Here is a 24,546-nt window from a genome sequence, read left to right as displayed (position 1 = left end):
CGCTCAATCATGTAGCGTATCCTCGTGCACCGACTCACCTTGTAAATAAGGCAAGTTCCATGTTCTTAATGTGGGTTCAATCTTATATGATTAATACATCCCATCCTGATTGTATAATATTAATATAAGTATAAAAATATTGCTTTGGTTACCATCGCTCTTCACACATATTTCTCCATGTCTAATATAAAGTGCATCATGCATTTTCTCTTGCAGTTATCCACTCTAAACTAAAGTCCCCAGGTTTTTTTTGACAACTGAGATTTGGTTTGTTACCCTCTAGGGGCCCAGTGCCCGTCTCCAGAGAACCCCAAATGTTGCCTCACATTGACTCAAGAATGGCCAAGGGGAATATCCGGAATCCTGCAGGGTGTCTAATGTTACTACTAAAAGGCTCTCTGCCGTCCAAAAGATAAATTTAGGGTAGGCAGGAGTATTAAAAATGTTACAAGAACAATAATAATATACACAGATGTGGGGGAATGGGCTATCCATCATTACCAAACTGCAATAATCAGTTACATCGTCGCAGGTAATAGCACACAATTGTGCCTAATTTCTCATGGTTGTGCAAAAAGTATCTATCACCGGTACAGAACTTAGATTATTCACCCAAAAATGTATACAGCTCCTCATCAATGTTATGTCCTAGAGGAATCTTACTCTCAAAGTCAATGATATAACGTGTTTCTCGCTGTCTCAGTTGTTTTTCTCTATCACCTCCCCTCAACCCGATGTTGATTTGCTGTAGCCCCATAAATGAAAAGTCACAAAGCTTCCCTTCATGCTTGTCCCAAAAATGTTTGGCTATAGGATATGCAAAGTCACGATTTTTGATCGCTCTAATGTGCTGTTGGATACGTATTTTCAATCTGCACTTAGTGCTGCCAATGTACCATTTCTTGCAAGTGCATTTGAGTGCGTACACTATAAACTATGATTCACATGTGATTCTTTCGGTGATAGTAATGGTTTTCTTCAGTACAGGGTGTAGATAACTTATGTGCAACTTATGTGCATATCTTGCATTTTATGCATTTATAGAAACCCTTGTTCCTACAATTTAGCCATGTCAATTGATTGGGAATCGTTTCAGGTGTCATGTAGCCGCTGACCAATCTGTCTTTAATGGATTGACACTTTCGGAATGCAAAGTTAGGGTAGTCTTCCAGGAGTTGTCTTAAATCTGTGTCTACCACTAATGTCGTCCAATGTTTCTGAATGATGGTTTTAATCGTTTTAGCTGATTGACCATATGTCAATATGAGGCGAGTTGTTATTTGTAAGTACTTTAAGCCCTGTGTACTAGGTAGTCGTTCAATGCCCATGCAAACAGTTCCTCCCAGATCTTACATAGGGATCTATTTCTAAGTGTGGGCAGGATGTGGTGAAGTTGTGGGTACTTTTGAGCTATGTATTCTATAAATGCGTTATAGTATACTCGTCGTGGCCCCGGTCGGGAGTATATGGGCCTTCGTATAACATGAATATACTGGCGAGACAATGCTTCAGGGTACTCGATAGGGGGTAACATTTAAATCAGAATTTCATCCTACTTCTAGCATTTGTTCATGTACATTTGTCAGATGCAGAACCGAGCCGGGCGAGTGTTAGGAAAGATTTCATAATTGTATGTAATTTTCCCTCCATGTGTCAACCCCCAAACTTTTTGCTGCTGTTTTACACCCTGATCGAGACTTTGCCAGAAAAGTACAGCCCTCAGCTGCACCCCTCTGGGCATTCGCTCACTTTTTATGGGGAAACTGACATGCCCTTAAAACAGTCAGTGCAAACTGACCAGAAGCCCTTAAAGTGGCTCATGAACATGAAGGGAGAGAATCCAAAGTTGTGTAGGTGGTCCATAAGTATGCAAGGCTTTGACTTCACTATTGGGCCAGGTGTTCAACATAGCAATGCTGAGGGGTTGTCCAGAATGTTTAACTGACCTGAACAGGAAACTCATCCAGGGGTGGATTAGTTCCCCCTGTCCTTAGTCTGGGAAGGCCGAGTGTTAGGAAAGATTTCATAATTGTATGTAATTTGCCCTCCATGTGTCAACCCCCAAACCTTTTTCTGCTGTTTTACACCCTCTTCTAGACTTTGCCAGAGAAGCACAGCCCTCAGATGCACTCCTCTGGGCATTCGCTCACTTTTTATGGGGAAACTGACATGCCCTTAAGACAGTCAGTACTGGGAGACTTTCTTTCCCTTGGTCCTTTCCTCATGTTGCAACATGTAACAAGAGTGCAATGTAACTTTCTTTACAGCACCCTTGGGTCTCTAGTCTTTCCAAAGGCCCTCGAAACTCTTGATGGTCTTTTTATGAACTCTGCAGATGTGTCATAGGCAGAATTGGTGGCAGCTATCGTTTTCATGTATTTTTAACCCTTTCTTACCATGTTAACCGTGCTTACCACGCTTGGTACGAATAGGTGGCCTGGCTCCAAAATGGCCATGCCACGAGGTTCTTTGTCCTGTCCTTTGGCCATCTTGCCCCTTCACCTTCCCCAGGTCGAGCCGACCCGGGTCAGTCCTTATTTGGTCATGCACTTTCCCGGGAAACCCAATGCTTTCACGGGCTTCTGCATGCCTTGTGTGTGTGCCTCCAGGATGTGGGCTGTGATGTCTGTTCCCAATACACATCCTGGGTGCCAGAGAGTCTGGAGTGTCCTGAATGCCTGGAACCACAGTGGTCCGTGATTGGTCCATGTATGGAGTGAGTGTTTGTGAGCAGATCTCCCATTGGGTCCTCTCCGTTTTGGCACAAAGGGAACTTTGGATAAGAGGAGGCTGGAAACACCACTACCATGTTGATCTCCTGAGTTCACATGAACAAAGGATAAGGAACCAAGTATCGTGTAAAAGAAGCCGAGTAGAGGAACCGCTGGTGACCCGCTGGAAGGTTTGGCACCCTGAGCTTGCTGTCGTCTCGTGGGACCCCTCTGCATCTGATCGTCCTAGAAGGTCTGTGAAGGTGCTTCGACCCATTGGAATAGTGGGATCAACTATTCTCGGCACCTTCAACAAACCCTACAAGTAAGCCTCTTCAGAAGTGTCCCTGGGCCAACCATGGCTGACCAGCTTACACGGGACGTTTGCTCTGATACCGCTGCTGTTTCAAGGAGGCCCTACAAACTTGGTATACTGCTTGCTCTGTGTCCACGGCACCCTGACACCAAATTTCGTACACTTGGCATTCCCAGGTCTGAAGTGAGACGAGTGCGCCCGGACCGGAGTAAACGTGGTTACTGTGTTGCCCTGCTGTGGCAACGACCTGTGCTAGTTCGCTGCATTTGTGACCCCCTTGCCCCTGAAGCATGCTGCAGTGGAATTGGTCTGATTCCTCCTCCCGGAGCGGAGAAATTGCCACTGTCCCGTTTGGGAATCCTCGCTGTATCTCTGAGTCTACACGTTGTCGAGACGTCCTGATTGTCGCATTCGAACCTGCCAGCAAAGTGGACGGTACTGGAGAAGTTTGGGTCTGCCTGCGTCGGGAACCGGGGAGTAGTCCTTACCCCAACCAGTGGCCCCTAGCGCAGGAGCCCATTTTTACACACAAAGTGGCCCTTGTGGGCCCCTTTCCTTTCCACAGCTATTATGAAATAGCAACACCATCCCGCACTCTCAAACTGCCTCTGCCCTCAAGTGGAGGTCCTGCTTGAATAGTGGGAACTTGTTCTTCAATGCCTCATCCACCTTCATGAGCTGCTAGAGACCCTTGAAGAGACCCTATTTTGTCCATTGGCACAAGCACGTGCATGTACTATTGAGCATAAGGCTCCTCTCTTTGTAGGGCTTGGACTGCCTCTTAGTTAGGTGTATTCTTGATGTTGAACGGGGTCTAAAGATTACCTGCACTGCCTGTTTTCCTCCCCCTCTAGGTGGTCTACATATTTCGTGTTTATAATCCTTTAGACCCCCATGCTCTTGTATATATATTGTGTTGGTTGTGATGTATTGGTTTACTTTATTATTACTGTGATTCTTTGCTATGGTCTATGTTACAAAGGCCTTGTAATAAATGTGTCTAAATTTTCAATATAACACCTGTCTGGAGTAATTTGTAAGTGTCCTTGCTTTGTGTGCTCATTGAGGTCTTTCAGTCACCCTCACCCCTCTTGAGACTTAGTCTTGACCGCCTGCCATAGCTACCCTGATTGGTCTGGCTTGTCCAGAGGTTACCCTGTTCCAAGAAACTAGGTTGGCCTTCTGAACCTCTGCCCCTCCTAGTCAGAGTTCAGAAATCCTTCTTAACAGTTGTTATACTCTTGTTCACTCGTGTTCACGAAATGATCAGTTATGGAAGGAGTTGTTGAGAGTGGGATACTACAACTGTCCTGTGTGTCGGTCGTTGCTGTAGCATTGGCCCTGTCGATGGCGCGTTGGGGCAAGGCAGATGCTTTGTAGTGCTTGATATCGTGGAGATGGTACCAAACTGTTTTATTTTCAAGTTTTACTGCCCTTTCGGTAACCGCCTCAACTGAGTGCGGACTGGTAAATCTGGGTGAATTCCACCTCCTCAAATAATTCTTCAGGAGCACATGGTCTCCTTTTTGAATAGGCAATTCTTTTGTGGGCTCCTGAGTGTTCCCGATTTCTTGTATGTCGTTCTCCGACCTCCCGTGTCCGTCAAATCGGTTGAGAGATAAAAGAGGCGCTAGAAACATGTGAACTGACAGACTCATGTATTTCTGTACCAAATATTTCAGCCGTCCCCTCAAAATCCCTTATTGCCTTTGTGGGTGAAGCTAACAGGAGTTGCACCTGGTGTCTGGTCACCGCTTCGTGTGGCACGAGGTGGTGATCTGACCCGGGCTTGTTCCGTAATTCGAACAGAGCCAGGGGATGGCAGTACAGCCGGTTTTTCTTAGTGCTTTGTTGTGTTTTAGCTATGCTTTCTTTCAGAAGTCCGTTGAGGCGTTCACAAATACCATTTGCTTGCGGGTGATATTAGCAGAAGAACTTGTGCCTTTTCCTTAGCAATGTGGTTACATGTTGGAATAATTCATTTTCAAAGTGAGCACTGTTGTCAGACTACAGGACCTTGCAGACGCCCCACCTTTCGGAATACCTCTCTAATCAGAAACTTGGCTGCCCTTAATGTGTCAGCATGGGAGCACGGGCCAGCCTCTATCCACCTTGAGAAGGGGTAGACCACCATGAACATGTAGCGGTAGCCTTGACATATGTTGATCATGTCAATGTAGTCGATGTGGAGGTGTAGAAATGGACCTTCGGGCCTGGGTATTATTCCATTTATCACTCTTAGCGTGTGGCTGGCAGTGAATTGTTGGCATGTTAGGCAATTACTGATGAAGTTGGACACATGGGCGTTTAATTCAGGACAGAACCATGATTTTCCAATGCGTGCCACGATCAGTTCTTTCCCTGTATGTGTAGGATAGTGTAGTTGTGTTAAGGCTATTTGTAATAGTGCAAGGGGCATAACTACTTTTATAGTGTTGTTTTGCCACCACAAGGCATCAGTAGGGGACATTGAACACCCTCTTTATATACAGAGTTTCTTTTCAGTCATTGGTGCTGAGACCTGTAATTCCATGATTTGTGTTTCTGGTAAGTGATTATAGCCTTCTTTCATTAGCATTTGTCTCACCGCTCCCTTCTTTTTTTGTTTTTCTTTGAGGTCCCACATTTCCCCAAAATAGGAGGTGTGTTTTGCATAAAAGTCTGCTGCTTCGTTCCCTTTTGATATTTGATCTTCCCCATTAGTATGTGCTTGGCACTTTACTAATGCGAGTTCTGTCGGGTATGTTACAGCCTCTATTAGTTCTCCCAGCAAGAGGACATGTTGTACGGGGGTCCCATCCGCTCTTCTGAACCCCCTTCTTAACCATCTAGCTAGGCCGGAATGTACTGTTGAGGCAACGTAGGCACTGTCCGAGTACATAGTGACCCTTTTCCCTTTGCTTTCCCTGAGGGCTAATATCATTGCCACTAGTTCTGCTGCTTGTGCCGTATATTGAGGGGGTAATTTAACACATTTTACTGCCTCGCTCATCCAATCCTCTCTTAGTCTTATCACTACTGCCTCTGTTCTTCTCACCCCATCACCTTGATCAATTGTCGATGAACCGTCAATGTAAAGCACCTCTCCCCCCTCAAGCGCATCTTCCTCTACCTTGCATGTCTCTGTGTAGTACTCAATATTTTTTGTGTAATCATGGAGATATTCTCCTTTTTCATATTCTTCTGCCAGGAAGTACGCTGGGGTCACTGTTTTGCATCTCACTATCTTTAGATCGGGTCGCAAGAGTATCATTTCATATCCTGTTTCTCTCTGTATTGTCAGTGTGCTTTAGGCTTGCGCAGAATCAAAAAAAAGGGAGTGTTCCACGTAAAGTGTGGTGGAGCATCCCATAGTTATTGATGGTGCTTTTTCTACAGCGAAAGCCGCAGCAGCCAAATATTGTTCGCAAGGGAAGTGCCCTGTCATCACTGGGTCTAGTTGTCCACTGTGGTATGCAATTGGTTTGTGACACAGGCTAGTTTTTTGTGTTAGTACTTCCTTCATGACCACCCCATCAGAGTGTGAGAATATAAAGAACTCTTTATTGTAATCTGGGGTACCCAGGACAGGGGCTGTCGATATTGCTTCTTTTAGCTAATGAAATCTATCTGTCATTTCTCTGGTCCATCCCAGCTTTTTCCCTCCCCTTTGTGATTCCTTGAGGGCTGTAAGTAGAGGACCTGTGTATGTGCTGTAGTCGAATACCCATGCTCTACAATAATTGCATAGACCGAGGAGCTGTTGTAGTTCTCGTACTGTTTTTGGTTGGGGAGTGTTGAGTATTGCCTGTGGTCTCTTTGGTGCTATGTGCTTGCCTTTTTGAGATATCAGTTGGCCTATGTGCAGTACTTCCTCCTGGCATTATTGTGGCTTTGCCTTGTCTACTTTGTATCCTTTCTCTGTTAATACAGTGAGCATTTTAACCAAGTCTTTCCGGCACTCTGCCTCTGTTGTGCTGCAGATGAGAATGTCATCTACATATTGTAAAATTGTACTCTGTCTCGATGTTTCCTAGGTCCATCTGGATCACCCTGTTGAAAATGGATGGTGATTCACAGTACCTTTGGGGCAATCTGGTGTGTTTCCACTTTGTGTTGCGGTATATGAAGCTTGTTAAATCTTGTGAGTCTGGGTGCAAGGGTATCGAGAATAAGGCGTTTTTGAGGTCAATCACAGTGAACCGTGTAGCCTCGGCTGGAATGCCGCAGAGTATTGTGGACGTGTTGGCCGCTACTGGGTATTCTGCATCCACAATGTGGTTGAGAGGTCATAAATCCTGTGTAAAACACCACGAGCCGCTGTTTGCCTTGCATACGGGGTACACAGCAGTGTTGCAGGGGGATTCTGATGGTACCAAAATGCCTCTTTCTATGAGGGCACTAATTGTCTCATAAATGCCCTCGTCTGCTTCTTTTGATAGGGGATATTGCCTTATTCTGGGCAGAATTGCTCCTTTTTTCAATTTTATTTTCACTACTCCTATGCTTTTGATGCACCCTACATCATAGGGACTTGTACTCCATAGTGAGCTGGGTAATTTTGACAAATCTTCTTCTGTGCCACTTCTCTATATGTCACGTGTAACCAAACATACACACTCATCCCAAACATCATCTCACTCTCACCCTTTTCTTGCGAGAAAAGTTCCTCATCTGACACTTGTGGTCTACAACCTTCTGACAGTGCAATGACGGCCCCCATGCCTTCCCTTCATCAGCTAGGGCATTCACTGCAATCCAATTTTCCCTTACCACTATTCCTTCTATGTCTATGGATAGGAAGGTTCCTTCCTTCTTGTCCATTGGTGTCTCTGGCCGAAAGAGGTACTCACCTGGCCTTCTCCAAACCTTCCCTGCAATCCCAGGTAGCCATGCTAGTGTCATGTCTGTCCCATACTGGAATATTTCAGCGTCGACTGGCTCCCCCCTCTGTACACTTTTACCGCAGTAAGCCTGAAGTATCTGTCTGGCCGTGAGCATGTGGATGCCTTGTGTGGCGCATACTATGCCCTTGCCAGTGAAGGAGATGGTCATGTTTAGTCTGCTCATTATGTCACGTCCCAATATGTTTACAGGCGCTTGCTTTGAGCAAAGTAAGGGTAGAGATAAGTCATGATCTCCTATTGATAAGGAGATGTTATCAGTAAAGGGAACCACTTCTCGAGCCCCAGAAAATCCTTGAGTGTTCATGGCATCGCTTGACAATGTATATTTCCCCTCCCTTGCGCATGACCTAGTGACCCCGCGTCAACCAGAAAGGAAAACTTTTTGTCACCTATTGCCACCTTTATGCGAGGATCCTCCGGAGGGTTAGGTGTTACCGATAAAATGGGTCACAACAAGTTAGTCTGTGGGCTGTCCTATTGTGGGTATAGGGATTGTCCATTCCCAGTATAAGGGTTGTGCCCCATTATTTTGACACCTCCCATTCTCGTTACTGGCACCACCGCCATTGTGTCCATGGGTCGTGGTACGTTGTCCTGCAATTTAGTCAGTTGCTGTACTGTATGTATTTGTTGTTGTGATGGTACTGTCATTTGTTGTTGTGGTTGTTGTTGTGTTTGTAGTTGTGTCGCTGGTACTGTTTGGTGTTGCATCTGTGGCTGGGGTATCTGGGGTATGCTTTGCTGTTGTGTAATTTGCAGCTGCCCTGTCTGCCGTCCTGTCCTGTGTGTAGTAGCCATTCTGCCCCCTTGGTAATACTGTTGCCCTTGCTCACCCCACGCTTGGTGTATTCCTCTGTATCTGCATGTGCGAGAGATGTAGTCTAACTGCCACACGTCCAGCATTGGGGTGGTTCCAGTGCTTGCCATGGGAATCCTCCTTCCCCCTCCCCTTGACCTTGCGGTCCCTGCTGTGGGTAACCCCGGAACCTGCCTTCTGGATGGCGTGCTTGTGGCCCAAAGCCCAAAGCCCCGCCTCCTAATAAACCCTCCTCTTCCTCCTCTATAGTTATTTTGGTACCCACCCATACCCATATACCCCCCATTATCTGTGTATTGCTGGGCTGAGTTGTATGCTGGTAGCTGCTGCTGAAGCTGCTGCTGAAGCTGAGATTGGGATTGTGATACTACTGTCTGAGTTTGTGGTGCCGGGCTGGTGATAAGTGCCCCTTCTAGGGCATATTTTGATAGTTTCTTCTGCACCAATTTAGCTTCATCAGCTTTCCTATCCTCTGCCTTTTGTTTCATTTTCTCTTGCCATAATTTACAGTGATGCACTATTGTGAGTTGCATCTCTGACCATGCTTTAGGTTCTATCTCCACCAGTTTCTTTAGTTGTCTTTGCACAGGCTCTGGTAACCCTTGTATTAAGATGTTACGAAGATAGCTAGTGTTTTGTCCCATGGCTCCTGAGTCTCAAGGCACCAAAGCTCTTGAATTTCTTGGATGTAGCTAACGGGATCCTCATCGTCACACATCTTGCGTGACATTATTGATATTATGTCTGATGTGTCAGGGTATTGTGTCCTTAGTGCCTGCCATACCGCATGCCTGCAATTTGCAAATGGTGAACCGTCATGTGTGGTATTTTGGGTGGTCCCCCCAGGAAACCCCGCCCTTCTCCAAATGTCACCTGCTGCGTCTCCCACTATTAAACCTTCGACGTCACCCACTGCCAGGCTGTGCCCTGCAGTCAATTTCTCCATTTCGTATATCCATTTCCCTGCTCCCCCACTTAATGATGGTAACATGTACCTAATATTTTCCTTGTCCGTGTGTTTCCAGGGTACGTACTGTGGTCTTGTCCCTCCTCTCTCTAGCAGTGGCATTTGTGAGTATTCAGCCCTTTCTTCAGGTGAACGTCTATACTGTCGTATTTGGAAGGACCCTCTCTCATCTTCCATTTCTTCCCCTATGTCTGTAATGTCTGTATTGCATGACCCACGTGGAACGTCCCGTGTTCCTGTGTGTCCGCCCTGCTGACATGAGTGTCCTCTATTGTGTGTTAACGCTACTCCATCTCTCTTGTGCCCTGGGAGAAATAGTGTGTGTGGGGCTGCTTCTGCGGTTGTGTCCTTAGTCGTGTTGCTAGTGTGTTGTCCACCGCCCCTCTCCTCTTGTGTCCTGGACTCCCATGACATTCCTGTGCATGTTCGTGTAAAATAAAGTTTGTTGAGCCCCTCCTTCAATACATCATCACTGTCTTCTTCTTCCTCACTACAGAACCCATCTGGGAATGTTAGTTTGCGTGGGAGTGGATAGCGCACTGTAACACTTTCAAGATTGATGTTTGTGAAGTCGCCTGTGTTGTCTTCTTCCCTTCCCCCCTTGCCTGGGACATCGGACCCCTTAGTATGCACCTCTACTGCTTTCATACTTTTCCCCATATATCCCGTTGATGCCTGCCTGCTCTGTTGCTCTTCCCGTTCCGTCTTGCCGCTCCTGGTCCTGTCCAGTTCTTCGCTTACCCTTTGGCGTGCTCTCTCGTCTTCGTTCCTCTCATTCCACTCTCCCCCTGTCCTTGCCAACCTTAGTTCCTTCAATCTGCCTTCCTCGTACTTATGTGTGTTTTCTAAAAATATATTCCTCCTCCAAAATGCCATTTCTCGTTCAGCTTCATCTCCTTCCTCTCCTTCTACTATAGTTCCCCTCGCTTCCGTACTCACCTTGCTATCCCCTATCGACGTGTTCCGCTCTTCCAGCTCCAACTGTTCTTGTCTATCCAGTTCCTTTAGGCCATAGCTGTTTTACTAACACATTCCTTTTTTCTTTCAATTTTGCGATCTTTGCTTCTAACCTGGCTTTCTCTTCTTCCCACAACTTACCTTCCCTCACGTCGTGCACTGACTTTCCACTGCATCCTTGTCCCAGCTCCAACTCCCCTATGGGCTTAGTTGCCCCTTCGGCCTCCCCTGTAGTGGTCCCCTGTAACTTCAAGAGCACTTGTGCCGCTATCCATTCGTCCGGACATACTCCCGCAAATTTGTTCTTCTCCTGACACAGCCCACCTCCGTCGAGGCCTGAGCTGACAGCCTCTGCCCTCTTCCCATCTTGTGGGGGTGTGTGCGTTCAGGGCATATGGGGGTGGTTTATATGTGTAATTTGAGTAGCCCTCTTCCGCTGTCAATTCCCGAGGCTCTGCACCCTCTCTCAGTTCTCTAATTGGGTATAACCCCTGCTCTTCCTCCTCTGCGTCATCTGAGACAACACTGTCAGGTGTAGGAGGCGGAGCACAAGAGTCCCCTCCTCCCTCTTTTACCTCCTGTACACTCATCATCCCTGGATAGTACCCCTGAAACATGTGCCACAGCTCGAATATTTCCATACGGTTAGCTAACTTCTTCCCCTTGTATGTATTGTGTAGGTAGCTGAATAATGACTGCAGCACGTCCTTGGAGAAACTGCCATTAAGTGGCCATGGTACCGTTATCTTTCCATCCGTACCCTTAGTCCATTCCACACTGTATTTTACTATCCTTTCTTTATAAATGGGCAGGGTTTTACAGATGTGCTGAATTGGGGTCATTGGTGTTCCGTGGCCGCCATATGAGGTCCCGCTCCTGTGGTACATCATCTTTTGCTTGTAACTTTTACCTGACCTTGAATTGAGGATTTTGACATTCCGCTGCCAACACAGGGGTAAAAATGTATTTTTATTGCACAGTTCAGTGTTCAGTTGTTGATACGTGCGGCCTTCTACAGCTACACACCTTGTGAAGCATACTCTCGTACCGCCCCGCCTTCACTGGGCCTGCCGCAGTCTGGCACACCCCTTCAATGTCTACGGCCCCCTGCAGCCTCACACCTTGCACGGCATACTCTAGTACCGCCCCGCCTTCACCGGGGCTGCCACTGTCCGGCCCACCCATTTGATGTCTATGGCCCCCTGCGCCCTCCAAACTTGCGCGGCTTACTCTCGTACCGCCCTACCTTCACTGGGGCAGCTGCCACTCAGCACGCCCCTCCGAGCCCACGCCAGCACTCTTCGCGCACGGCCGCCTGTTCACCTGTCAAGTTGTTTCAGCACCGAGCTGCTAACCCCACACTCGTTTGATAACACAGTGTCCTATGCAATGGCCTATGGGTGACGTCACCAAGCTAAAACTTCACAAACAAACAATTTGTGCACGTATGACACACAACAATCCCACCATTTTAATCCCGCATCTACAATCCACAATCCCCTCAGCTGTCTTCCCACCTCCCCTAGAGTGGAGTATAGGTCATCAACCAACTCGTCTTGTAATTCAGCTGCACCCATCGCGCACCTGACGTGTGATACGTTTCTCACCATGGAAACTTAACCAGTCAATTACCTTCTAAGATAGCTTCAGCTAACTCTTATGGGAATCTGACATCTATTCACCGAACTAGAGCGTTCAATTCATGGGAAAAACACATCTATTCACTGAGCTACAACGTCGATTCATAGGAAAAACACGCCCCTACACATGTGTTCACTGTCCAGACCTATCGGCGTAACAATCCTTATTTCACACGGGAACCTGCTGTCCCGTCCCAAAATGTTCACTAACACAAAAAGGGGGCTATCTCCGCTCCGTTCCCTACAATCATACAGGTGCTAGACACCGCCTCGGTACAGATCGTTATGACAATGTTACATTACCCTCTGTCTTATTTGCACATCCCCCACCCACACAATAGCTTGTTGCTGGTTGTGTGGACCACACTTACTTTAGTTTCACGTCTGCCGGCTCCGCTCGGCCACCGACTCCCCTCTCTCTCGGCTCGTCTCACCCCCTCTGGACTGCATCTGGACACTTGCCAACTGCGGGCGGGATGCTTTTGAAGTCGGCTCCCAATGAACAATCTCTGGTTGCGCGGTCTGGTTCTCTCACAATTCCCGAGGGTCCTGCAGTCCTCCGAGGTCTGACGCAAGAGGGGGCAGCACCTGGCCGAGCTGACATTACAAGCAATCTCGCTGGGGCCTCCAGTTCTCGGAAGGCCCTAACTCCTTCCAGTGTCCCAAAGAAGTCGAGGTCCACACAAGGAGCAAAGAGTTACTGCTGTTTTATTATAACAAACAAGCAGGGATCAAAAGCACGGAGCAAAATCCAGTACAGGCACATCTCGCCGAATTCATGCTCGCAGGCCGCTTTTGCGCACCCATGACGTCACAATCAGCGTCACTCAGCAAAAGTCCTTCCCTGAACCTAACGCCACTCCTGGTTGGCTCCCTGAGTAGTAGGTTCAGTATACGAACGTATAGAGCGTGGTATTATTGGTGGCCACTGTGTCACATGGCGTACTTTGATCATCCCTAAAAACTTCTACCTGAAAAGTGTTACATTAGAGACCCCGATGATTTGCTGAGGAGTCCCGCCACCAGCCCCTTTCCCCCAGTGTCCTCATTGGTCAGGCCGCGGGCCCCCAAACCTGGGACTACCGTTGTTCCCAGCTCGCAAGACACCAGCTCACGTACAGTGTGTATCTACAAGGTGTGACTATGTGACAGTGTGTAACAATGGGGTGCTCCTACTAATGCCATGAGAGCGGTCCATTCCCAGCGCATACTGTAGGTGGATCATTGCAATTTGTTGCAAGCTCGTCCCAGACGTGAGATGGCTGCATCTTCCCAGCTTCCAGGCCTTCGCATCATGTCAGTTCGGCCAAGTCACATGTGAGGAGATCACTGGTGAGGCCGAATTACTTCAATTTGACTTGTATTTTGGCTTGGAATATTCTCTCCTGTAGCTGGTCTCACTGTGGCGCACTACCCCACTCATGCATGCCAGCAGTGGTTTAATCAGGGACCGCTTTGACTCTCATGTCCTCATGCACACCAGACATCCTGGCACCAGTAGTGTGGATTGGGACCAGACAGTCCCATCCCATTTCCAGGGTACCCACACACGTGAACTACAGTAACCTGTGAAAGAAACGGCTTTCGCAGGCAACTGCATGCTCAAATAAGGAAGTCCCGGGTTACAAAGTCCAGGGAGAAGGCCAGAGGACAAAATGGGCAATGGAATAGAGAAAAGACTTTGTGGCACGGCCATGACGGACACTAGTCACAGTCATGAGCCAAACGCAGTAAGCACTGTATGGCTCAGCAAAAAGCTATACAAATACACAAAAGATCTTCTCCTGCCACCAGTCCATGCCTAGGCACATTGTCCAGTTACCAAAATATCCTTAGTGGATGACTAGGGCCCGAAAACACAAAAACCCCTTCGCGCAGTACAGTAATGTACTTTGTGCATTGATAAAATGTTACCAGAAATGGCAACAAAGTCGTAACACTAAGAGAAAGACAGTTTCTCAGTACTGACAGCCTGAAGGATGTGTCCGTTTCCCCGTAACAATGAGTAAAAGCCCAGGGGAGTGCAGCTGAAGGCTGTGCTCCACTGGCAAATGTCAGGTCAGGATGCTGAAACAAAAGCAAAATGTTTGCGCGGTTCAAAAATACAGAGGGAAAGTTGCCTTTAGAGAAATGATCCCTAACACTCACCCCACCCAGAATAAGGACAGGGGGAACTAATCTATATCCTGGATGAGTTTCATGTTCAGGTCATTTAAACATTCTGGACACCCCACCAGCATTGCTCTGTTGGACAATTGGCCTGTGCTCAATGCTGAAGTCAAACCCTTGCAGGTTTATGGACCACCTGAGCAATTTAGGAGTCTCACCATTGATGTTCATCTGTCACTTTAAGGGCCTATGGTCAATCTGCACAGTGACGTGGGTCCCATAGACGTGGGGTCTCAGCTTCTTAAGGGCCCACACTGTTGAAAAGTATTCCTTTTCCACAATGGACCACCTAAGGCCTCTGTCCGTAAGCTGGAGACTGATGAAACCAATAGGTGGCGCCCTGCCTTTCTCATCTAACTGTGATAGAACTGCACCTTTCCAAGTGTCAGAGGAATCTGCACAATAAACGATTTCTGGTAGTCAGGGGCCTGGCACAGGGAGTCTTTTAGACCTTGGAAGACCTTCTCACACTCCACAGTCAATCATCTTCTTGGATTTCTTTGGAATAGTGAGGGCAGTCAGGGGGGTAGATATGGTACCATAGTCTGCCATGAAGTTCCTGTAATACCCAGTGAGACCCAGGAAAGAAGCCCTCACTTGGGTTTGGGTATTGGGGGTAGACCAGTCTTGGATTGGCTGTACCTTACTGGGAAGAAGCTGGATTCTACCTCCACCAACCCCATGCCCAGAGCTGAAACTGCTATATCATCTAGATATTCAATGCAAAATTCATCCAACCCATTCAGAACATGGTTGACCAATCTCTGGAAAGTGGCAGGTGTATTCTTTAGTCCAAATGGCATTGCCCTGAACTGGCAAAGCAGCCCTTCCGGAGTTGAGAATACAGTCTTCTCCTGTCATGATGCCCCGGGAGCAGGCATCTAGACATTTAGTAAAACCTCAGCAGCCCCGGCTAGGGGCTATCTGGGTTCAGTCCTGGCGCCTTAGGCGCCAGGCTCATAGTAGAAATCAGTCCTGGCGCCTAAGGCGCCAGGCTCATAGTCATTACTTACCTCAGGCAGACCATGCTGCAAATGACTCCAATCCAACATGAAGCCTGAAAGGGACTATTTTTCTACAGGGACTATTTTTTACTCGGGTGTGGTTCTAGGGACTTCTTACCTGGGACTACTTTTGAGGCTATTTAAACCACACCCGACCAGCAACACACGCTTCACGTTATTCTTCATCCAGCAGCGTAACACCCACCGTGCCTGCAGCCTGGATCCAGTCTTCTGCCACGCCCACGTGCCTGCAGCCTGCATCCAGTCTTCTGCCACGCCCGCGTGCCTGCAGCCTGCATCCAGTCTTCTGCCACGCCCGCCTCGAATCCAGAGCTCCTAAAACAAAGAGGAAAGAAAGGGACAAGGTTAGAAAACAAACTTATTTCTATTCCACACCTGATTCTGGATCCATCTCGTCTCCGGACCTGTAAAGAACATCATTTCTGCACGCGCCGCACCTCCAGCTGCAGCGCCGCGCCATACTCACCAGTCTTTACAGCATCCTTCAGGTCGGCGCTGCCTCCAGCAACACAAGGTGAGCCGAGGGAACCAACAAATATAATTCTTACCACCATAGACTTACCTGATTTACCACCGGAGGCATCCTTTTGTGACTCTCCATATTTTCACGTGCCGCATCTGTAAAGAGAGACAAAACAACATGTTTTCCATGTGCAACATTTACCGGACAGCGCCGGGTAATACAGACTCTTACCTGAGCGTCACCAACTGCCACAAGAGCATCTTTTCACGAGCCAGCTGCAAGACAAGAAAGGAAGGGGGGAACAATCGATATATTGAACTCTATGAACTTAATACTTACTGGTCCTCACCAGGAACCTCAGAGTCAATACTCTCCGGAACTCTCCCGAGCCTTCAAACCAGTGAAGTAACTGGAATTGACGCACCCCTCAAAATCCACGCAGGATGGAGAGCTCATCTTTCAAGAATATAAGGTGAGATTGCTGTGAGGGCATTTCGGAGGTGATTAGTTGGGGAGGACTGTGGGGGTGCCATCACTTGAATTCACAAGTGGCTAAATCCATCTCTCCACTTGCAGGAGAATATCTCTACGGGTTAAGCAGACAAGATTAGGAGGGCCGATCCAGTCAGTCATCGCTGCACTACGCATCACGTGGGTGGAGACCGCAGCTGTCCGGGTCCGACCGATGCGCCTGTGGGAGCCAGGTGAGCGTAACATCTCCTTGGTATCTTCTGCAAGGGAAATTTGCCAGTACCCGGCAGTGAGATCAAACATGCTGAGATACCTGGAAGAATCCAGCTTGTCTACCAACTCGTATGTTCTTGGTAGGGGGCGAGTATCTGACTTAGTAACAGTATTCAGAGCCCTGTAATCCACCCAGAACCTCACCTCAGAGGTACCTGCCTTTGAAACAAGAACCACCGGACTGAACCATGGACTACTTGAGGGTTCAATCACCCCAAGATCCATAGCTCCTACCTTTGGTAGGCACACTATCTTCAGTGTTAATTTCATGTTTGCACCAAGGTGTCAAACCTGGAGTAAGTGATAACAAGAGGGAGAATTGCCCCAGCAAAGTTCTCACCTCACCTTGCTGCCGAGGAGACAGTCGAAGAGCCAATTTGACACCCTGAATGGAGCCATCTGAAGGACTGCCTTTGAACAGGTCAGGGATGGTTTCAGATTCTTCCTCCTCTCTGTCTGATGCCAAGAGCAGAGCAGCCATTTCAATCCTAGGGATGAACACTTTAGGGGCGTGACCAGGCTGCCAAAGGTCCACTAAATAGTTACCCTCACCAAGCCACTGCACAACTTTGTAAGGGCCTGACCATTTATCCTGTAGGGCCCTAGACTGATGGGATTCATGATGAGGACTTCCTCGCCACGGGAAAAATGCACAAGTGAAAGTTTCTGGTCATACCAATGTTTGACCAATGCCTGACCATCCTTCAACTCGTCACTGGCCCGAGCCACCAGTAAGGCCACCCTCTTTCTCAAACCCAGCACATAGTCCACCAGATTTGCAGTGACAGGAGGAGTGGGAAGCTCCCATCATTCCTTGACTATAGCCAGTGTTCCCCTGACATGGTGACCAAAGAGAAGCTCAAAGGGGCTATAATCAACCCCTTGTTGAGAGGCCTCTCTGTAAGCAAAGAGTAAGCATGGTAGGAGGAGATCCCACTTTTTCTTCTGGGGATCCTCAAAAACTCTAATAATGCTTGTGAGAGCACTTTTTAACATCTCAACTAAGCCATTTGGCTGTGGATGATAAGCTGAAGAAAACGTATAGGAGACCCCACACTCCTTCCACATGGCTTACAAGTACCTGGGCATAATGTTGCTGCTACTCTTAGACACAACCTCTTAAAAATACCAAGTAATGCTTTAGCAACTGACCTTGCAGTTACTGTCGTTAGTGGGATGGTTTCAGGATATCTGGCGGCAACTAACATCAGAATAAACCTGCTGCCAGAGGATGTTGGAGGGTCAAGGAGACCAACAATGTTGATCCGTACCCTCTCAAATGGTTCACCCACTACAGGGAGTGGCACCAATGGAGCCTGGATTGCTGTGCCACTTTTCCCAGATGTGTGGCATGTGGCACAACTCCTGCAGTGGCTTTCTATCTGGACCCCCATCTTGGACCAGTAAAAGTGCATGGCTAATCTCTCCTTAGTCTTCCTGATGCCAGGCTGACCTGCAAGGGGGACCTCATGTGCCAACTGCAAGATGAAGGGTGTTACTTGAACGGGGACCACCAACCTCATGTGGTCTCCTTCAGTGGACTCTGTGGACTCACTATATAGGAACCCAACTTCCCAATACATTCTATGTTTCCTAGGAGGTACACCCTCAAGCTGGGAACAGGCCTGTCTCCTGATGCCTTCCAAAGATGGGCACTCACATTGGCCCTTACTAAACTCGGCCCTGTTAGGACCACCTTCAGCAAGCAGGCTCTGCAGTTCAGGATGGCCATGGGGGTTGAGAATTTCAGGCAGCCCCTTTACCCCGTCAATTGCAGGAGCTTGGCCAACGGCCTCCGCCTCAGAGGCAGGAGAGTTGAGGGGAATATTCTCTTTCCCTCTTTTTTGTTTCTTTACTCCCTTAGCATTGGGTTTCCCCTTTGGCTTTGGCTCAGCCTTGGACTTGACCAGGGCAGCCTTGATCTGAGACCCAGTGCAGGGTTGCTCTGCTGTATCTCCACAAGACTTAAGTCTCTGAGATAATTTCCCAACATAGCTCTTCCAGGGACCTGCCTCTGTACACTCACAGGATCCCAACTACTCCACCATTCCCAACTAGAGTTACACGCATAACTGGGAACTTGAGAGGGGGTCTATCCCAACTTAGTGGGAACCAGAGGGGCTCTGGCTGGCTTCTCTAGGTTTACCAAAGTGTATCCCATTACAGTTCTGCTGGCCCCAGTGTCTCAAATGGCAAAGGCTTCTCACCATCTACCACAACACTATCCTTAAAGCAATGCTTTGTGTTATCAGGGATGGAGGCATGTGCCTCAGTTTCTCTAGGTTCCCAGGATCCAAGGGAAACTAAGACTTCTTCTGATCCTATCCCACAGGCTAAGGAAACAGAAGAGAAGGATGCCCATGTGAGTACTTCTTCCTCATCTTGAGTGAAGGCCGGATTCACAGAGTGTACCCCAAGGTTTCGACCTTAAATCTGGGGTTCCACTTCACATGGTCATTGGCCCAACAAGCCACATAAGATCCACTGGGTCTGGGGATGCAGGGAGGCTTAGAATACCCCGAGTTGTGCTTGGGTTGATTAGTCCCATACCCTGTACATGGTCACGTGACTTACCCTTTTAAACCTTTTTATGGCACTCTTGGGATGAAAATCATTCAGATGTCCCACCCTCTCTCTTTTTGCTTCTTTCCCTCTTCCTGCTTCCCAGAAGTATGTTAGTCCCTATGGGTCAACCTGTGGGATACCCATACATCTGCTGCAGTGTCGAACCTCTTAGGATCTATCTCCTTAGAGTCAGCCAAATGCTGCTTAAGCTCAGGGGAGCAGGAGGCAAAAATATGTTCCAGCATGACCAAACGAATCACGTCTTCAAAAGTGGTGACCTTATAATCTTCTACCCAACCAGTCAAGTTTTTCAATGATTCAGTTGTATAGGTGACCCAAGTACTACCTTCTATTTTCTTGTACTCCCTGAATCTTTTCAAGTATTGGGCAGGAGTCTTCCTAAACATCAGAGTCAGGGTTTGCTTCAATTTTGCAAAGTCTTTTCCCACAGTCCCTCAGTCTTTGACATTTCTACAATGGCACTGCAGCCAGAGTGAGGGGAGTCTACTGAGTAACCAGGCAATCTTATCAGCATCTACTATTTCCTGTACTTCACAGGCATACCCAAACACAGTCAGCCAGTCCATGATGTCATTCTTTTCATCATACACACTGAGGAAATATAGGATGTGATGAGGGATCAGAACCCTTCCCAGACCCTCTTGGGGAGCTGTTGCTAGCTTGAAGCTTGGAAAGCTCTAACAGATGTTCTCTATCTTTTTGTTTTTTAAACTCAAGTTCCTTTTCTCTCAGTCTAACCTTTTGTCGATTGAAATCCAACACAGCCTCAGCCTTGTGTATAGGCACGTTATACATGACATATCATATCATGGGTGACACATTGGATTGACCATCCTCCTCCTCATCCTCTCTCTCTATGATGGCTGCAACAGACACATCATGGCTGTTACCGGGAGCAGCCCCAGCACCTTCTGCACTATGTGAGGGGTCAGCAATGCGAGGCAGACAATTGTTTGATGATTGTTCAAAACATGCCATTTTTATTAAAGGATACATTAAATGAAAATGCCTCACTATCCCTACTCTGCTGAGGGCCTCCCTGATAACCAAAGCTAAGGGGAAATACTCTAACCCATGATGTGTGGCCCTCATACTAAATACCAAATACACAAAGAAAATTATATGGCAATTCAAAACAATATAAACAGCATTCACAGTTTCCTGATAACCTTTCAATAACCGGGGCGTGTTCTCTTCCCCGGGATTCAAAGTAAATGTTGCTCCAATGTTCAACCGTAGAATAGATAACAAAGACTTTGTAGGTAAGACAGGCTCAAATCAGTTCTTGAGGTTTCAATGTCAAAGTAAAGTTTTGTTAACCAAAGTTCCAACAATAGCAAATATTTTCTCCTTGATGCAATATGCACTTTGCACTTCCTCAGAACAGCACAATGCTTTGTCATCACTTTTAGGCATTCAGGAAGATTTGCCACAGTTCACAGAAGTGCAACTTCTGCAACTGTCAGTTAAACATAGTTCTTGGTTAACAGTTGGTATGCAATGAGTCTCAGGATTAGGATTCACAATGGGCATATTTGTCAGGATGATTTCACAGTGCTGCTGCTTCTACTTCAACAACCTCAATTTACCATGGGAACAGTCATTTGCCTCATACTACTCCACTTCATTTAGGACACTGAAAGGTTGCATCTACTGACAACTAGATATACTACCATAGCTTCAGTACTTTGAACTACTAGCACAGCTTCAGTACTTTGTGATTCAAGACAGGTGTTGCCAAGATTCACTTTAAAGGACTTTAACACTTTCAAGTGGGCAAGGCACCATTCATCTAAATAGCTCTCTTCACAAAGGGGCAGCCTCTTTGCCTTCTTGTCTGTCTGCCACAATACCAACGTAGATTTGCCTTTTTGTTATGTTAGCTGAATTTGTAGCATGCACGTTCACCCAAAGGCATCTTGGCGTGAGAACGAACACAGCAAAGCCATCGCAATCCGGGGTTTAGCAAAAGAGAACAGTTTTAAGCAGACGATGAAAATGTAAGTGATTTGCAATCAGTCTTAGCTTAAGTGGAAAGTTATTCCAAAGTTTACACTCGCTGAAGACAGAATTTTGGAACCTGCAACAGACGCACTTCTCTCTGTTTCACAGTCATGTCAATATAGGTTGTGTCACCTTTCAATAATCTTTGCAAGGCTGTGCTTCACTGGCAAAAGTCAGGTCAGGCTTCTGAAACCAAAGCAAAAGGTTTGAGGGGGTCCACAAATATGGAGCGAACGCTGTCTTTAGAGAAATGTTCCCCAACAGGTACCTGATAGAATTTACAGCCCCTTCTGTGCAGCCCACCATGATCATGACTCCTGTGCTCCAGATAAGATTTTGAAGTGGGGGTATTTGTACTCCCTATTTTTTAAAGTTTAGAGTAAAATGATTTGCTAGGCAGCAAAAAGAAAGTTTCATTGCCAATTGGAGTATTTTATAACTAAGGATAAGTATGTTTTAACTGTAAAACTGAAATGATTTTGTAATCAACATTTCTTTGATCTACCTATTAGTACCCGGCAAGAGTCAAGCCGAATGCAACACGCATTCTGATTGGCTCTCACCGGGTCCTTAACCGGCCGAGAATCCTTTGATTCTCGGCCGGGATTCCAGCCGCCTTGTCCTCGGTGGGGGGCGTGGCAGCCCCTCAGCCAATGAGGAGGCTCGAAGCGGGGCCATCCCCGCTCCGAGCCTCCCGCGGCTGAGAGGCTGCCTTCGCCCCCCGCCGGGGACTCGGGTAGGGTTCTTTTTTTTAAACTCCCTTTCCTCCCTCCTCCCCCCCTACTCCCACTTACCTGCTTGTTCCTGCTTCCCCGGTGAGGGACGAGGGAAGCCTCCAGCCGTGTGGAGACTCGGAGCGGGGCCATCCCCGCTCCACGACTCCACACGGCTGGAGGCTTCCCTCGTTCCTGGCCGGGGACGCAGGTACGTTTTTTTTTTCCTTCCCTCCCAACCCCACTTACCTTCTGCTTCTTTTTTTTCTTTCGGGAGCGGACACGCTGGGAACACTTGTGTTCCCAGCTCGTCCGCTGCCGATGGCCGCCATGGAAAGGGAAGACGGACTCCGTTTTCCCTTTCCATGGCGGCCATTTTCTTGGTCGTTTCTTTTTTTTTTCTGTCCCGAAACGCTGCAGCGTTTGGGACAGAAAAAAATGCTTTTAGTGCCCCGGTCACGCACATAATGCGGGCCGGGGTACTAATAGCAATATAACCCTCGCGGCGGGGGCATTACCTGAGTCGGTAATGCCCCCGCCGCGCGGGTTATATTGCTTAATTAATACACATTAACGTTTAAACGGTTACATCTTCAGATCAGGCAGCAATAATAGAAGTTTCTTTCTGTGGCAGAATGTGTAATACTGCCCCAAACATATCCATAGAGTTGTGTGGGTGTAAAGCCTGGAGGAGGGTATCTGTACCTCTGCCCTCTATATGGCAGAGTAGAGGCACAGAGCACCCCAGCCAAGGTGATGTGGGCTGGTTCTTAAGTACAGTGAGTCCCCAACAAGCCCCCATAAAGGAATGTCCACACACTATGTTATGTGCTAACACAGTTCTTTATATAAAATTAAGGTTCATTACAGGGCCTGAGGCAGCGGCCCTGTAGTTTTGAGTAAGTTGCTCAACTCATAGGAAGAGCTCTTTTTGGGTGGCTTATAACTTCTCTCCCACTGGACAAATCCTTACCAAACTTTGCAATAAAAGTATATGGCCCCGTAGTTGGCAAGTTTGGTGAGGTTCCATCAAGAGGGGGCAAACTCATAGGGGGGGTCCCAAAATGTGTATTTTTTGATAGACGCAATGGAATTTGATTTTGCTCACGCCTACAGTCCAAACCGCTGGACTGATTTTCACCAAATGTGCGGCAGGAGCGGAGGCGTGGTCCCTGAAGCCTGCTTTTAAAAATATGGTGTAAATCCATCCAGTAGTTTTCTTTAAAATGGCCCAAAAGTAGGTAAAACAAATTAGAGATATTTGGGTTCAGTCCGCAGACTCACTTCCCTGTTTGGTCCGTGTACAGGCATCCGATTGGCCTGGAGGGCGATGTGATGTCCGCAAACATCGGACGCGCCCACTGATTGGATGGTGAAAAGCGTGAAGTGCGTTAGATTTTTGGGAAACGCCTGCCATGTCGGACCGGCAAACATCGCGGTAAAAACCTATTAAAAAACACAACATTCCACTTGTCAAACTCATCAAAAAATCTCTGGGGAGGTGGGGGGTGATGAGGATGGTATAGGGCCGTAAAAAGCCATAAAATGGGTGTTTTTCAACTCGAAGTCCGCAAACGGTCCCGATATTCGGTACAGTCCTGTGATGTTCGCGAACACTTCAGATGTTCGGGGGCATCTATGCCTATTTCACATTACAGGGTTGCTGAAAAGCAGTTTTTGGATGGCTTATAACTTTGGCGCCACTCAATAAATGAAACTGCATGAAATTTGGCAATTCTATTCTAAACCTGATTCTGAATGGTTTTAGAAAGTGTGGAGCTGTTTTGTCAAGAGGAAACAAAATTAGAAGGAGAGGTCCTAAAATAATGTAAAGGCTTATACATGTGGTGCCATTTGACTACACTGCAAAAAGGTTTCGCAAAACGATTTTAAATCTAGATATAAATGTGTTTGCAATGTTTGGTGGGTTTATGTCAAGAAGGGGCAAAATTAGAGGGGGTCCCAAAATATTGCAAAGGCTTATAAATGTGGTGCCATTTGACAAATCTACACAAACGTTTGCAAAAAGATTTTAGATCTAGATATACATGTATTTGTAAAGTTTGGTGGGATTTTGTCAAAATGGGGCTAAATTAGAGGGTGTTCTCAACATTTTTAGATGGTTTCTACCTTTGTTGCCGTTTGACGCATGTGGACAAAAGTTTTCAGAAAGATTATCGACCCAACCATCAATGTTTGTGTAAATGAATGGATTTTGTCAAGTGGCGGCTAAGGTGGTTACCAGTCAAATGGTCGAAAACATTTGGTCGACAGACAATTTGGTCGACACCATTTGGTCGAATGCCAAATGGTCGAATTTCTTTTTTTTTTTTTTTTACCCATTTTTTGGTTTTTTTTGGGGGGGTCCCCCCCAACCCCCTTTTTTTTCTTTTTTATTTTTTTCCCCACACGAAAACCCACAAAACACATATATATATATAAAAAAAAAAAAAAATCGACCATTTGGCATTCGACCAAATTGCGTCGACCAAATTGCAGTCGACCAAATTGCAGTCGACCAGTTGACTGGACACCGGCTAAGGTATAT

Source organism: Ambystoma mexicanum, chromosome 7p (assembly GCF_040938575.1).
Source record: "Ambystoma mexicanum isolate Mex_15411 chromosome 7p, UKY_AmexF1_1, whole genome shotgun sequence".
Classification (NCBI taxonomy): domain Eukaryota; kingdom Metazoa; phylum Chordata; class Amphibia; order Caudata; family Ambystomatidae; genus Ambystoma; species Ambystoma mexicanum.
Note: the sequence above shows the minus strand (reverse complement) of the source record.